Below are 12417 nucleotides of genomic sequence, written 5' to 3' on the forward strand. Positions count from 1 at the left end.
TTTTTTTAATCCTTTTTTATTTTTCTAAAACAATTACTCTAAGAAGCCCAATACAGAAAGCTTCAAAGAATTGCAATTTGGGCACGTCAAGTCAAGAGCAGAACTAAGAGAGCTCTGAGACAAAAGGCAATAATCCAGTGGCTGAGAAAATTCACTAAACACCACAACTTCCCAAGAAAAGGGGGGTGTCCGCTCACAGCCACCATCCTGGTGGACAGGAAACACTCCTGCCCATCGCCAGCCCCATAGCCCAGAGCTGCCCCAGACAACCCAGTGTGACGGAAGTGCTTCAAATAACAGGCACACACCACAAAACTGGGCGTGGACATTAGCCTTCCCTGCAACCTCAGCTGATTGTCCCAGAGCTGGGAAGGTGGAGCAGTGTGAATTAACAAAGCCCCATTCAGCCATCATTTGAGCAGACTGGGAGCCTCCCTACACAGCCCAGCAGCCCAGAACTGCCCTGGGGGGACGGCACTCACCTGTGACATAGCACAGTCATCCCTCAACAGAGGATCCGGGGTGCACGGCCTGGAAGAGGGGCCCACTTGCAAGTCTCAGGAGCCATACGCCAATACCAAAGACTTGTGGGTCAGTGGCAGAGACAAACTGTGGCAGGACTGAACTGAAGGATTAGACTATTGCAGCAGCTTTAAAACTCTAGGATCATCAGGGAGATTTGATTCTTAGGGCCACCCCCCCTCCCCGACTGCCCAGAAACATGCCCCACATACAGGGCAGGCAACACCAACTACACACGCAAGCTTGGTACACCAATTGGGCCCCACAAGACTCACTCCCCCACTCACCAAAAAGGCTAAGCAGGGGAGAACTGGCTTGTGGAGAACAAGTGGCTCGTGGACGCCACCTGCTGGTTAGTTAGAGAAAGTGTAGTCCACGAAGCTATAGATCTGATAAATTAGAGATAAGGACTTCAATAGGTCTACAAACCCTAAAAGAAACCTATCAAGTTCAGCAAATGCCACGAGGCCAAAAACAACAGAAAATTATAAAGCATATGAAAAAACCAGACGATATGGATAACCCAAGCCCAAGCACCCAAATCAAAAGACCAGAAGAGACACAGCACCTAGAGCAGCTACTCAAAGAACTAAAGATGAACAATGAGACCATATTACGGGATATGAAGGAAATCAAGAAGACTCTAGAAGAGCATAAAGAAGACATTGCAAGACTAAATAAAAAAATGGATGATCTTATGGAAATTAAAGAAACTGTTGACCAAATTAAAAAGATTCTGGACACTCATAGTACAAGACTAGAGGAAGTTGAACAATGAATCAGTGACCTGGAAGATGACAGAATGGAAAATGAAAGCATAAAAGAAAGAATGGGGAAAAAAATTGAAAAAATCGAAATGGACCTCAGGGATATGATAGATAATATAAAACATCCAAATATAAGACTCATTGGTGTCCCAGAAGGGGAAGAAAAGGGTAAAGGTCTAGGAAGAGTATTCAAAGAAATTGTTGGGGAAAACTTCCCAAATCTTCAAAACAACATAAATACACAAATCATAAATGCTCAGCGAACTCCAAATAGAATAAATCCAAATAAACCCACTCCGAGACATATACTGATCACACTGTCAAACACAGAAGAGAAGGAGCAAGTTCTGAAAGCAGCAAGAGAAAAGCAATTCACCACATACAAAGGAAACAGCATAAGACTAAGTAGTGACTACTCAGCAGCCACCATGGAGGCAAGAAGGCAGTGGCACGATATATTTAAAATTCTGAGTGAGAAAAATTTCCAGCCAAGAATACTTTATCCAGCAAAGCTCTCCTTCAAATTTGAGGGAGAGCTTAAATTTTTCACAGACAAACAAATGCTGAGACAATTTGCTAACAAGAGACCTGCCCTACTGGAGATACTCAAGGGAGCCCTACAGACAGAGAAACAAAGACAGGACAGAGAGACTTGGAGAAAGGTTCAGTACTAAAGAGATTCGGTATGGGTACAATAAAAGATATTAATAGAGAGAGGGAAAAATATGGCAAACATAAACCAAAGGATAAGATGGCCGAATCAAGTAATGCCTTCACGGTTTTAACGTTGAATGTAAATAGATTAAACTCCACAATTAAAAGATATAGATTCGCAGAATGGATCAAAAAAAATGAACCATCAATATGTTGCATACAAGAGACTCATCTTAGACACAGGGACACAAAGAAACTGAAAGTGAAAGGATGGAAAAAAATATTTCATGCAAGCTACAGCCAAAAGAAAGCAGGTGTAGCAATATTAATCTCAGATAAAATAGACTTCAAATGCAGGGATGTTTTGAGAGACAAAGAAGGCCACTACATACTAATAAAAGGGGCAATTCAACAAGAAGAAATAACAATCGTAAATGTCTATGCACCCAATCAAGGTGCCACAAAATACATGAGAGAAACACTGGAAAAACTAAAGGAAGCAATTGATGTTTCCACAATAATTGTGGGAGACTTCAACACATCACTCTCTCCTATAGATAGATCAACCAGACAGAAGACCAATAAGGAAATTGAAAACCTAAACAATCTGATAAATGAATTAGATTTAACAGACATCTACAGGACATTACATCCCAAATCACCAGGATACACATACTTTTCTAGTGCTCATGGAACTTTCTCCAGAATAGATCATATGCTGGGACATAAAACAAGCCTCAATAAATTTAAAAAGATTGAAATTATTCAAAGCACATTTTCTGACCACAGTGGAATACAATTAGAAGTCAATAACCATCAGAGACTTAGAAAATTCACAAATACCTGGAGGTTAAACAACACACTCCTAAACAATCAGTGGGTTAAAGAAGAAATAGCAAGAGAAATTGCTAAATATATAGAGACGAATGAAAATGAGAACACAACATACCAAAACCTATGGGATGCAGCAAAAGCAGTGCTAAGGGGGAAATTTATAGCACTAAACGCATATATTAAAAAGGAAGAAAGAGCCAAAATCAAAGAACTAATGGATCAACTGAAGAAGCTAGAAAATGAACAGCAAACCAATCCTAAACCAAGTAGAAGAAAAGAAATAACAAGGATTAAAGCAGAAATAAATGACATAGAGAACAAAAAAACAATAGAGAGGATAAATATCACCAAAAGTTGGTTCTTTGAGAAGATCAACAAGATTGACAAGCCCCTAGCTAGACTGACAAAATCAAAAAGAGAGAAGACCCATATAAACAAAATAAGGAATGAAAAAGGTGACATAACTGCAGATCCTGAAGGAATTAAAAAAATTATAAGAAGATATTATGAACAACTGTATGGCAACAAACTGGATAATGTAGAAGAAATGGACAATTTCCTGGAAACATATGAACAGCCTAGACTGACCAGAGAAGAAATAGAAGACCTCAACCAACCCATCACAAGCAAAGAGCTCCAATCAGTCATCAAAAATCTTCCCACAAATAAATGCCCAGGGCCAGATGGCTTCACAGGGGAATTCTACCAAACTTTCCAGAAAGAACTGACACCAATCTTACTCAAACTCTTTCAAAACATTGAAGAAAATGGAACACTACCTAACTCATTTTATGAAGCTAACATCAATCTAATACCAAAACCAGGCAAAGATGCTACAAAAAAGGAAAACTACCGGCCAATCTCCCTAATGAATATAGATGCAAAAATCCTCAACAAAATACTTGCAAATCGAATCCAAAGACACATTAAAAAAATCATACACCATGACCAAGTGGGGTTCATTCCAGGCATGCAAGGATGGTTCAACATAAGAAAAACAATCAATGTATTACAACACATTAAAAACTCGAAAGGGAAAAATCAATTGATCATCTCAATAGATGCTGAAAAAGCATTTGACAAAATCCAACATCCCTTTTTGATAAAAACACTTCAAAAGGTAGGAATTGAAGGAAACTTCCTCAACATGATAAAGAGCATATATGAAAAACCCACAGCCAGCATAGTACTCAATGGTGAGAGACTGAAAGCCTTCCCTCTAAGATCAGGAACAAGACAAGGATGCCCGCTGTCACCACTGTTATTCAACATTGTGCTGGAAGTGCTAGCCAGGGCAATCTGGAAAGACAAAGAAATAAAAGGCATCCAAATTGGAAAAGAAGAAGTAAAACTGTCAATGTTTGCAGATGATATGATCTTATATCTAGAAAACCCTGAGAAATCAACGATACACCTACTAGAGCTAATAAACAAATTTAGCAAAGTAGCGGGATACAAGATTAATGCACATAAGTCAGTAATGTTTCTATATGCTAGAAATGAACAAACTGAAGAGACACTCAAGAAAAAGATACCATTTTCAATAGCAACTAAAAAAATCAAGTACCTAGGAATAAACTTAACCAAAGATGTAAAAGACCTATACAAAGAAAACTACATAACTCTACTAAAAGAAATAGAAGGGGACCTTAAAAATGGAAAAATATTCCATGTTCATGGATAGGAAGGCTAAATGTCATTAAGATGTCAATTCTACCCAAACTCATCTACAGATTCAATGCAATCCCAATCAAAATTCCAACAACCTACTTTGCAGACTTGGAAAAGCTAGTTATCAAATTTATTTGGAAAGGGAAGATGCCTCGAATTGCTAAAGACACTCTAAAAAAGAAAAACGAAGTGGGAGGACTTACACTCCCTGACTTTGAAGCTTATTATAAAGCCACAGTTGCCAAAACAGCATGGTACTGGCACAAAGATAGACATATAGATCAATGGAATCGAATTGAGAATTCAGAGATAGACCCTCAGATCTATGGCCGACTGATCTTTGATAAGGCCCCCAAAGTCACTGAACTGAGCCATAATGGTCTTTTCAACAAATGGGGCTGGGAGAGTTGGATATCCATATCCAAAAGAATGAAAGAAGACCCCTATCTCACCCCCTACACAAAAATTAACTCAAAATGGACCAAAGATCTCAATATAAAAGAAAGTACCATAAAACTCCTAGAAGATAATGTAGGAAAACATCTTCAAGACCTTGTATTAGGCGGCCACTTCCTAGACTTTACACGCAAAGCACAAGCAACAAAAGAGAAAATAGATAAATGGGAACTCCTCAAGCTTAGAAGTTTCTGCACCTCAAAGGAATTTCTCAAAAAGGTAAAGAGGCAGCCAACTCAATGGGAAAAAATTTTTGGAAACCATGTATCTGACAAAAGACTGATATCTTGCATATACAAAGAAATCCTACAACTCAATGACAATAGTACAGACAGCCCAATTATAAAATGGGCAAAAGATATGAAAAGAAAGTTCTCTGAAGAGGAAATACAAATGGCCAAGAAACACATGAAGAAATGTTCAGCTTCACTAGCTATTAGAGAGATGCAAATTAAGACCACAATGAGATACCATCTAACACCGGTTAGAATGGCTGCCATTAAACAAACAGGAAACTACAAATGCTGGAGGGGATGTGGAGAAATTGGAACTCTTATTCACTGTTGGTGGGACTGTATAATGGTTCAGCCACTCTGGAAGTCAGTCTGGCAGTTCCTTAGAAAACTAGATATAGAGCTACCATTCGATCCAGCGATTGCACTTCTCGGTATATACCCGGAAGATCGGAAAGCTGTGACATGAACAGATATCTGCACGCCAATGTTCATAGCAGCATTATTCACAATTGCCAAGAGATGGAAACAACCCAAATGTCCTTCAACAGATGAGTGGATAAATAAAATGTGGTATATACACACGATGGAATACTACGCGGCAGTAAGAAGGAACGATCTGGTGAAACATATGACAACATGGATGAACCTTGAAGACATAATGCTGAGCGAAATAAGCCAGGCACAAAAAGAGAAATATTATATGCTACCACTAATGTGAACTTTGAAAAATGTAAAACAAATGGTTTATAATGTAGAATGTAGGGGAACTAGCAGTAGAGAGCAATTAAGGAAGGGGGAACAATAATCCAAGAAGAACAGATAAGCTATTTAACGTTCTGGGGATGCCCAGAAATGACTATGGTCTGTTAATTTCTGATGGATATAGTAGGAACAAGTTCACAGAAATGTTGCTATATTATGTAACTTTCTTGGGGTAAAGTAGGAACATGTTGGAAGTTAAGCAGTTATCTTAGGTTAGTTGTCTTTTTCTTACTCCCTTGTTATGGTCTCTTTGAAATGTTCTTTTATTGTATGTTTGTTTTCTTTTTAACTTTTTTTTCATACAGTTGATTTAAAAAAGAAGGGAAAGTTAAAAAAAAAAAAAAAAGAAAAACAAGGAAAAAAAAAAAAGATGTAGTGCCCCCTTGAGGAGCCTGTGGAGAATGCAAGGGTATTCGCCTACCCCACCTCCATGGTTGCTAACATGACCACAGACATAGGGGACTGGTGGTTTGATGGGTTGAGCCCTCTACCATAAGTTTTACCCTTGGGAAGACGGTTGCTGCAAAGGAGAGGCTAGGCCTCCCTATATTTGTGCCTAAGAGTCTCCTCCTGAATGCCTCTTTGTTGCTCAGATGTGGCCCTCTCTCTCTGGCTAAGCCAACTTGAAAGGTGAAATCACTGCCCTCCCCCCTACGTGGGATCAGACACCCAGGGGAGTGAATCTCCCTGGCAATGTGGAATATGACTCCCAGGGAGGAATGTAGACCCGGCATCGTGGGACGGAGAACATCTTCTTGACCAAAAGGGGGATGTGAAAGGAAATGAAATAAGCTTCAGTGGCAGAGAGATTCCAAAACGAGCTGAGAGATCACTCTGGTGGGCACTCTTACGCACACTTTAGACAACCCTTTTTAGGTTCTAAAGAATTGGGGTAGCTGGTGGTGGATACCTGAAACTATCAAACTACAACCCAGAACCCATGAATCTCGAAGACAGTTGTATAAAAATGTAGCTTATGAGGGGTGACAATGGGATTGGGAAAGCCATAAGGACCAAACTCCACTTTGTCTAGTTTATGGATGGATGTGTAGAAAAGTAGGGGAAGGAAACAGACAAAGGTACCCAGTGTTCTTTTTTACTTCAATTGCTCTTTTTCACTCTAATTATTGTTCTTGTTATTTTTGTGTGTGTGCTAATGAAGGTGTCAGGGATTGATTTAGGTTATGAATGTACAACTATGTAATGGTACTGTAAACAATCGAAAGTACAATTTGTTTTGTATGACTGCGTGGTATGTGAATATATCTCAATAAAATGATGATTAAAAAAAAAAAACTATCACCAAGAAAAAAAAAAAAAAAAAAAAAAAGAACATGGCTTTTGTGGGGTACATAATAGATTCAAACCAGCACAGACAAAGTAGTAGCCTTAGTCTCCAGGACTGTGAAAAACGACTTGGCTGGTATTCCAGGGTCTTGGAAGGAGGAGGATTGGAAAACTGAATAAAAGAAAGTGTGGATAAGAGGCATTTGGATGGACTTATGGGAATGGAAATAAAGCACATGGATCTCCGAGTTTCATATTTATTGCCATCCAAGAGAGTCGACCACAGAAAGGCACTCAATGACCAGTTGGATATAATACCTTATGCTGTAGATGTCAAATGGCTTCTCTCCTCAATAACCTTATTTCCAGCACAGTGGATCTGTAAGTTTTCATGGTGGCAGAGATGGATCCTTAGCATGGGCTCAACATCACTAATTCTCTCTCACCAAAGCTGATCAAGCTACTTCCATTGCTGAATGTATTACTTTCCAAGAACAAAATCTGAATCTGGGCTCTCAACTATACACCCTGTTTCAAGGACACCATCCTGCTACTGGGTACCATGTTGAATGCACTACACCCATTCCATCTTGGAAGTGGCAGTTATTCATCCTAACAAAAATAGACACCAATATTGGTCCCATAGGATTGAGCACCACTTGCCTGTAGTAGTGTCCAATTTAAAACACACCCTTGTTTGGCTTTTTCTCCTTCCTTGTTTCACTACTCATTTCCCTCCCTCTGACTCACTACAACCACTTCCAGAGAAACTACTCACATGCATACCCTTGTACCAGGCTCTCTTGGGTGGACACTCAGGCTAAGGCAACCACAAATAATTATGTACATATTTTATAAAATATAAGTAGTTACCACTGTACTAGTAATGTATTAAACATTTTACACTTATTCATTAAAAAAAACTATTAAAATTTAATCCATCCAGTTCTGGATAAAATGGAGTACACAATCTTCTCCATATTCCTCCTGCTAAAATCAATAACCTAAGTTTTCGACTTAGAAAACTAGAGAAAGGAGAGCATATGCAATGTAAGACAAACAGAAAAAAAGAATGCAAAAAAAATAGAGCAGAAATCAATGAAGTCAAAAACAGGAAAACAAAAGATAGAATCAACAAAAACTGTTCTTTCAAAAGATCAATAAATTTGATAAAACTATAGCCAACCTAATCAATAAAAGAGAAGACACAAATTACCAATATCAGAAATGAAATAGGGGACACCCCTGCTGACCTCATGGACATTAAAAGGATAATAAAACAATATTATAAGCAACACTGTTAATGCAAATTTGATAACTTAGATAAAATGGACCAATTCCTCAAATATGTTCAAAGGAAAACACCATTTCATTTTATAACATTTCTTTTGGCTGTATTTTATGTTTTCATATAGGATGCACATTCTTTTTTACACAAAAATTCATTTTTATCAGATATTAAGCAACAATAATTTTTAAAAATCTAATATATATTTTTTCCAGAAATACCAATTGGATGTTTTTACTCTTTTTTCTTCATTGATATAAACTATTGGATTTCTTGTTAAGATAATGCCTGTGTTTTCCCTGCTATGCCTATTTACTTTTGGGGAAATAGCTTTGAGACCTCAGACCAATGACAGAAATGCTTTCTTATACATCACCACTAACTTAGTGATACATAGGATGGTTAGTGGTGATATATAAGATATGTATTTATACATAAGATATACAAGCAAGAAAACTCAGATTCAAATATAAAGTTAATGGATTATGCACATGCAGTCAAATGTTTGTAGATGACATCTCAGCATGCAGAAAATCATTTTAGCAGCCTTGAGCAAGATTGTTCACTCTACACTTCACTGAAATTCCATTAAGGAGAATGTGTATTCTTCAATGGTGGAATGTTTTCTGAAAATAGACAGGCATTTGGCTGTCTTCATAACTGACAATAAGTAGATCTTCTTAATATGACCCCATGAGGAAGGTAGTTAGAGTAATTGTATTCATGCTCTGACTACTCTAAACTCATTAGTCCAGACTAACTGCTTACAAGCCCATCTAGTTTGGTATAAATTGTTGGAAAAGCAAACACTTTGCTCTGAGTTTTGTATCACTAAATATGTATCATTTTGTCTGAAACTAAGCAAGCTTTATCCTCCAACTTATTCATAGTGTAGCTCCATTTTGTGTCAGTAGTATATAAATGCCAACTTGTGAGTCTTTCTAGGCTGTTACAAGGAATAGATAGACCAGGATCTGTGCACTTCAGAATGTATTATGGAAAAAGCCTCCATTCAGTCATATGGCATTCTCTGAATGTAGGTAAACATAAACAACTAAAATTTGAAGCCAAATTGTTTATCCTAACTTGAAACTAGGCACTTTTTTGTGAGAATAAATGGCAGAAAGCTATATTCCTTTAAATTTTTGATGTAAAAACAAATTTTAAATGCCTAACTTGAACCTGGCTATATTTCTACCTCCTTAGATCAAGTGCACCTCATTTATAATGACATTTACTTGTATTTTTTTACAGTAATGACCTATGATAGTGAAGGTATATTCTCCTGGATTTATAGGGAGAATGAGGTCCCTTTCCTAATTCTCCCCTCACTTTAAAGCAGCTTCCTTAATAAAAACTTATATTGCATGTCCTATTGATTAGGCAATTACCCATTTTAGGAGGGAAATAGACATTTAGCCAAGATGCCAAAATTATAATATGATATATACATTTTCAAGGTCAATTTCAACATGTGATATACAAGTTAAAAATATTAATTCAGAGTGATGTCACGAAAAATGGTGGAGTAGGGAACCCCAAGGATACATCCCTTCACTGCAAAGAATAAGTTGGCAAAATCTGCCAGCATCAACTTTTCAGAAGTCTAGAATCTAATCAAAATACCCCAAAACAGGGTTGTTCTTAATGAAGAAAGCTGCAAAATTTTAGTAAGTGTTCTGGTTTGAATCTTGTTTTGTATCCCATAAAAGACTATGTTCTTTCATTCCACTCTTATGGGGGCAGACCTATTGTGGGTGGGGTCTTTTGATTAGGTTGCTCTATGGAGACGTGACCCCATACATTCAAGGTGGGTCTTAGTTTACTGGCATACTCTATGAGAGGATAAAAGGCAGAGACATTTTCAAAAGAGCCCAGAGATGCTTAGACAGAAGCCCAGAGACATTTTGGAGAAAGTCATTTTGAAACAGGAGCTTGGGAAAGAAGGACAGGCAGGTGTCACTATGTACCTTGCCATGTGACAGAGGAACCCCAGATGCCATCAGCCTTTCTTCATGAAGGTATCCTCTTGTTGATGTCTTAGTTTGGACACTTTTATGGCCTTAGAACTGTACATTTGTATCCTAATACACCTCCTTTATAAAAGCCAATCCATTTCTGGTATTTTGCATTTTGGCAGCTTTAGCAAACTGGAACAGTAAGAGAATATTTTGGTTTTCTTTTTACCCACCCAACATTCCCCACTCCGCAGCTCATTAGAAGCAGTGGGGCTGGTGGCCCATGTTGCTGCCGTGGCTTCCTAGTACCAGAGAGGGAAATATGGAACTTGTTTAAAAAGAATTGAGGTTGCCTTCATTTTGTCACCCTTGGAAATTTCTCAAGGCAAGAACAGTGTTTGTTGAAAGTAAAGTCATATATATGTTGCTGGCTGGAGGAAGGATAAACATTTGGAGGAAGCAGCAGACAGACTGAATAAAACTGGGAATGAAGATGCTGCAGAAGGAAATGCATGAAGAAATAATGATTTACAAATGTTCCTTCTTATATCACAGAGTCTAGGGCACACACATGCCCAGGGCTAGATGTATGCCAGAATAAAAACCAGAGAAGACCCTAAGCTTTCACTTTGGTTGATATTTAGGTAACATGTAAGCAGGAAGTAAAGGCTGATGTTGAGTTTTTAACAGCCTGGCTAAGTGCTGAAAGAGTACCCTGACTCAGAGTTAATCCACAAAGACTGGAAGAATATTTTGTTTCTTTTCTTTCTTTTTTTTCCTTTTTTTCTTTTCTTGACTCCGGAAACTTAAGGAAATCTCTAGAAAATCACTGGTTGACCACTAGGCTAACGGAACACAGACTTCAGTGACCACACATACAAATAACATACCCTTCAAAAAATAGAAAAGTTACTAAACAAACAGATAAGTACAACCCACAACAAGTAGCAAAAACAAATCCTGGGGGATGGGGGATAATCTGATTTAGAGAGTAACCACATTATAGTCATCAAAGTGTCCACATTTCAACAAAAAATTGCTAGGCATATGAAGAAACAAGATGGTATGGCACAATCACAGGAGAAAAGTAACAGAAACAGTCCCTGAGGAAGCCCATATATTGGATTTACTAGGAAAAAGAATTTAAACCAATGGTCTTAAATGCACAGAGCTAAAGAAAACCATGGACAAAGAATTAAAGGACCAGGAGAATTATGTCTCACCGAATAGAGAATACCAAGAAAGACATAGGAGTTATAAGATGAACAAAAAAGAAATTTTGGAGGTGAAAAGTGCAAGAACTGGAATGAAAAATTCACTAGAGGAGTTCAAAATTAGATTTGAGCAGGCAGAAGAAAAAATCCACAAAATTGGAGATAGATTAATTAAAATTATCCAGTCTAAGGGGCAAAATGAAAAAAAAATGAAGGGAAATGAACAAAGTCTAAGGGACCTGTGGGACATCATCAAGCATATTGACACATAATTATGAAAGTCCCAGAAAGAAAGGAGAGAAAGGGACAGAAAGAATGTTGGAATAAATGATGGCTGATAACTTCTGAAATCTGATGAAAGACATGAATACACACACCAAGTAAACGCAACTTCAAGTAGAATAAACTCAAAGAGATCCACACAGAGACACCTATAGTCAAACTGTCAAAAGCCAAAGAAAAAGAGTGAATCTTGAAAGCAGTAAGAGAAGTGGAATCATGTAAAAGGGATCCTCAACTAGATTAACCAAAATTTCTCACCAGTGAATATAGAAGCCAGAAGGTAGCAGTGGGGTGACATATTTAAAAGGCTGAAAGAAAAAATCAACCAAGAATTCCATATCTGAGTAAACCATCATTCAAAATTGAAGGAGAAATTAAGACATTCTGAGATAAAATCTGAGTGAAATCATCACTAGTAGACCTGCCCTAAAGAAATGTTAAAGGGAGTCCTTAAGTCTTAATTGAAAGGGTCTACACATTAGGTTG

This window comes from Choloepus didactylus, chromosome X, assembly GCF_015220235.1.
Source record: "Choloepus didactylus isolate mChoDid1 chromosome X, mChoDid1.pri, whole genome shotgun sequence".
Taxonomy (NCBI): Eukaryota; Metazoa; Chordata; class Mammalia; order Pilosa; family Megalonychidae; genus Choloepus; species Choloepus didactylus.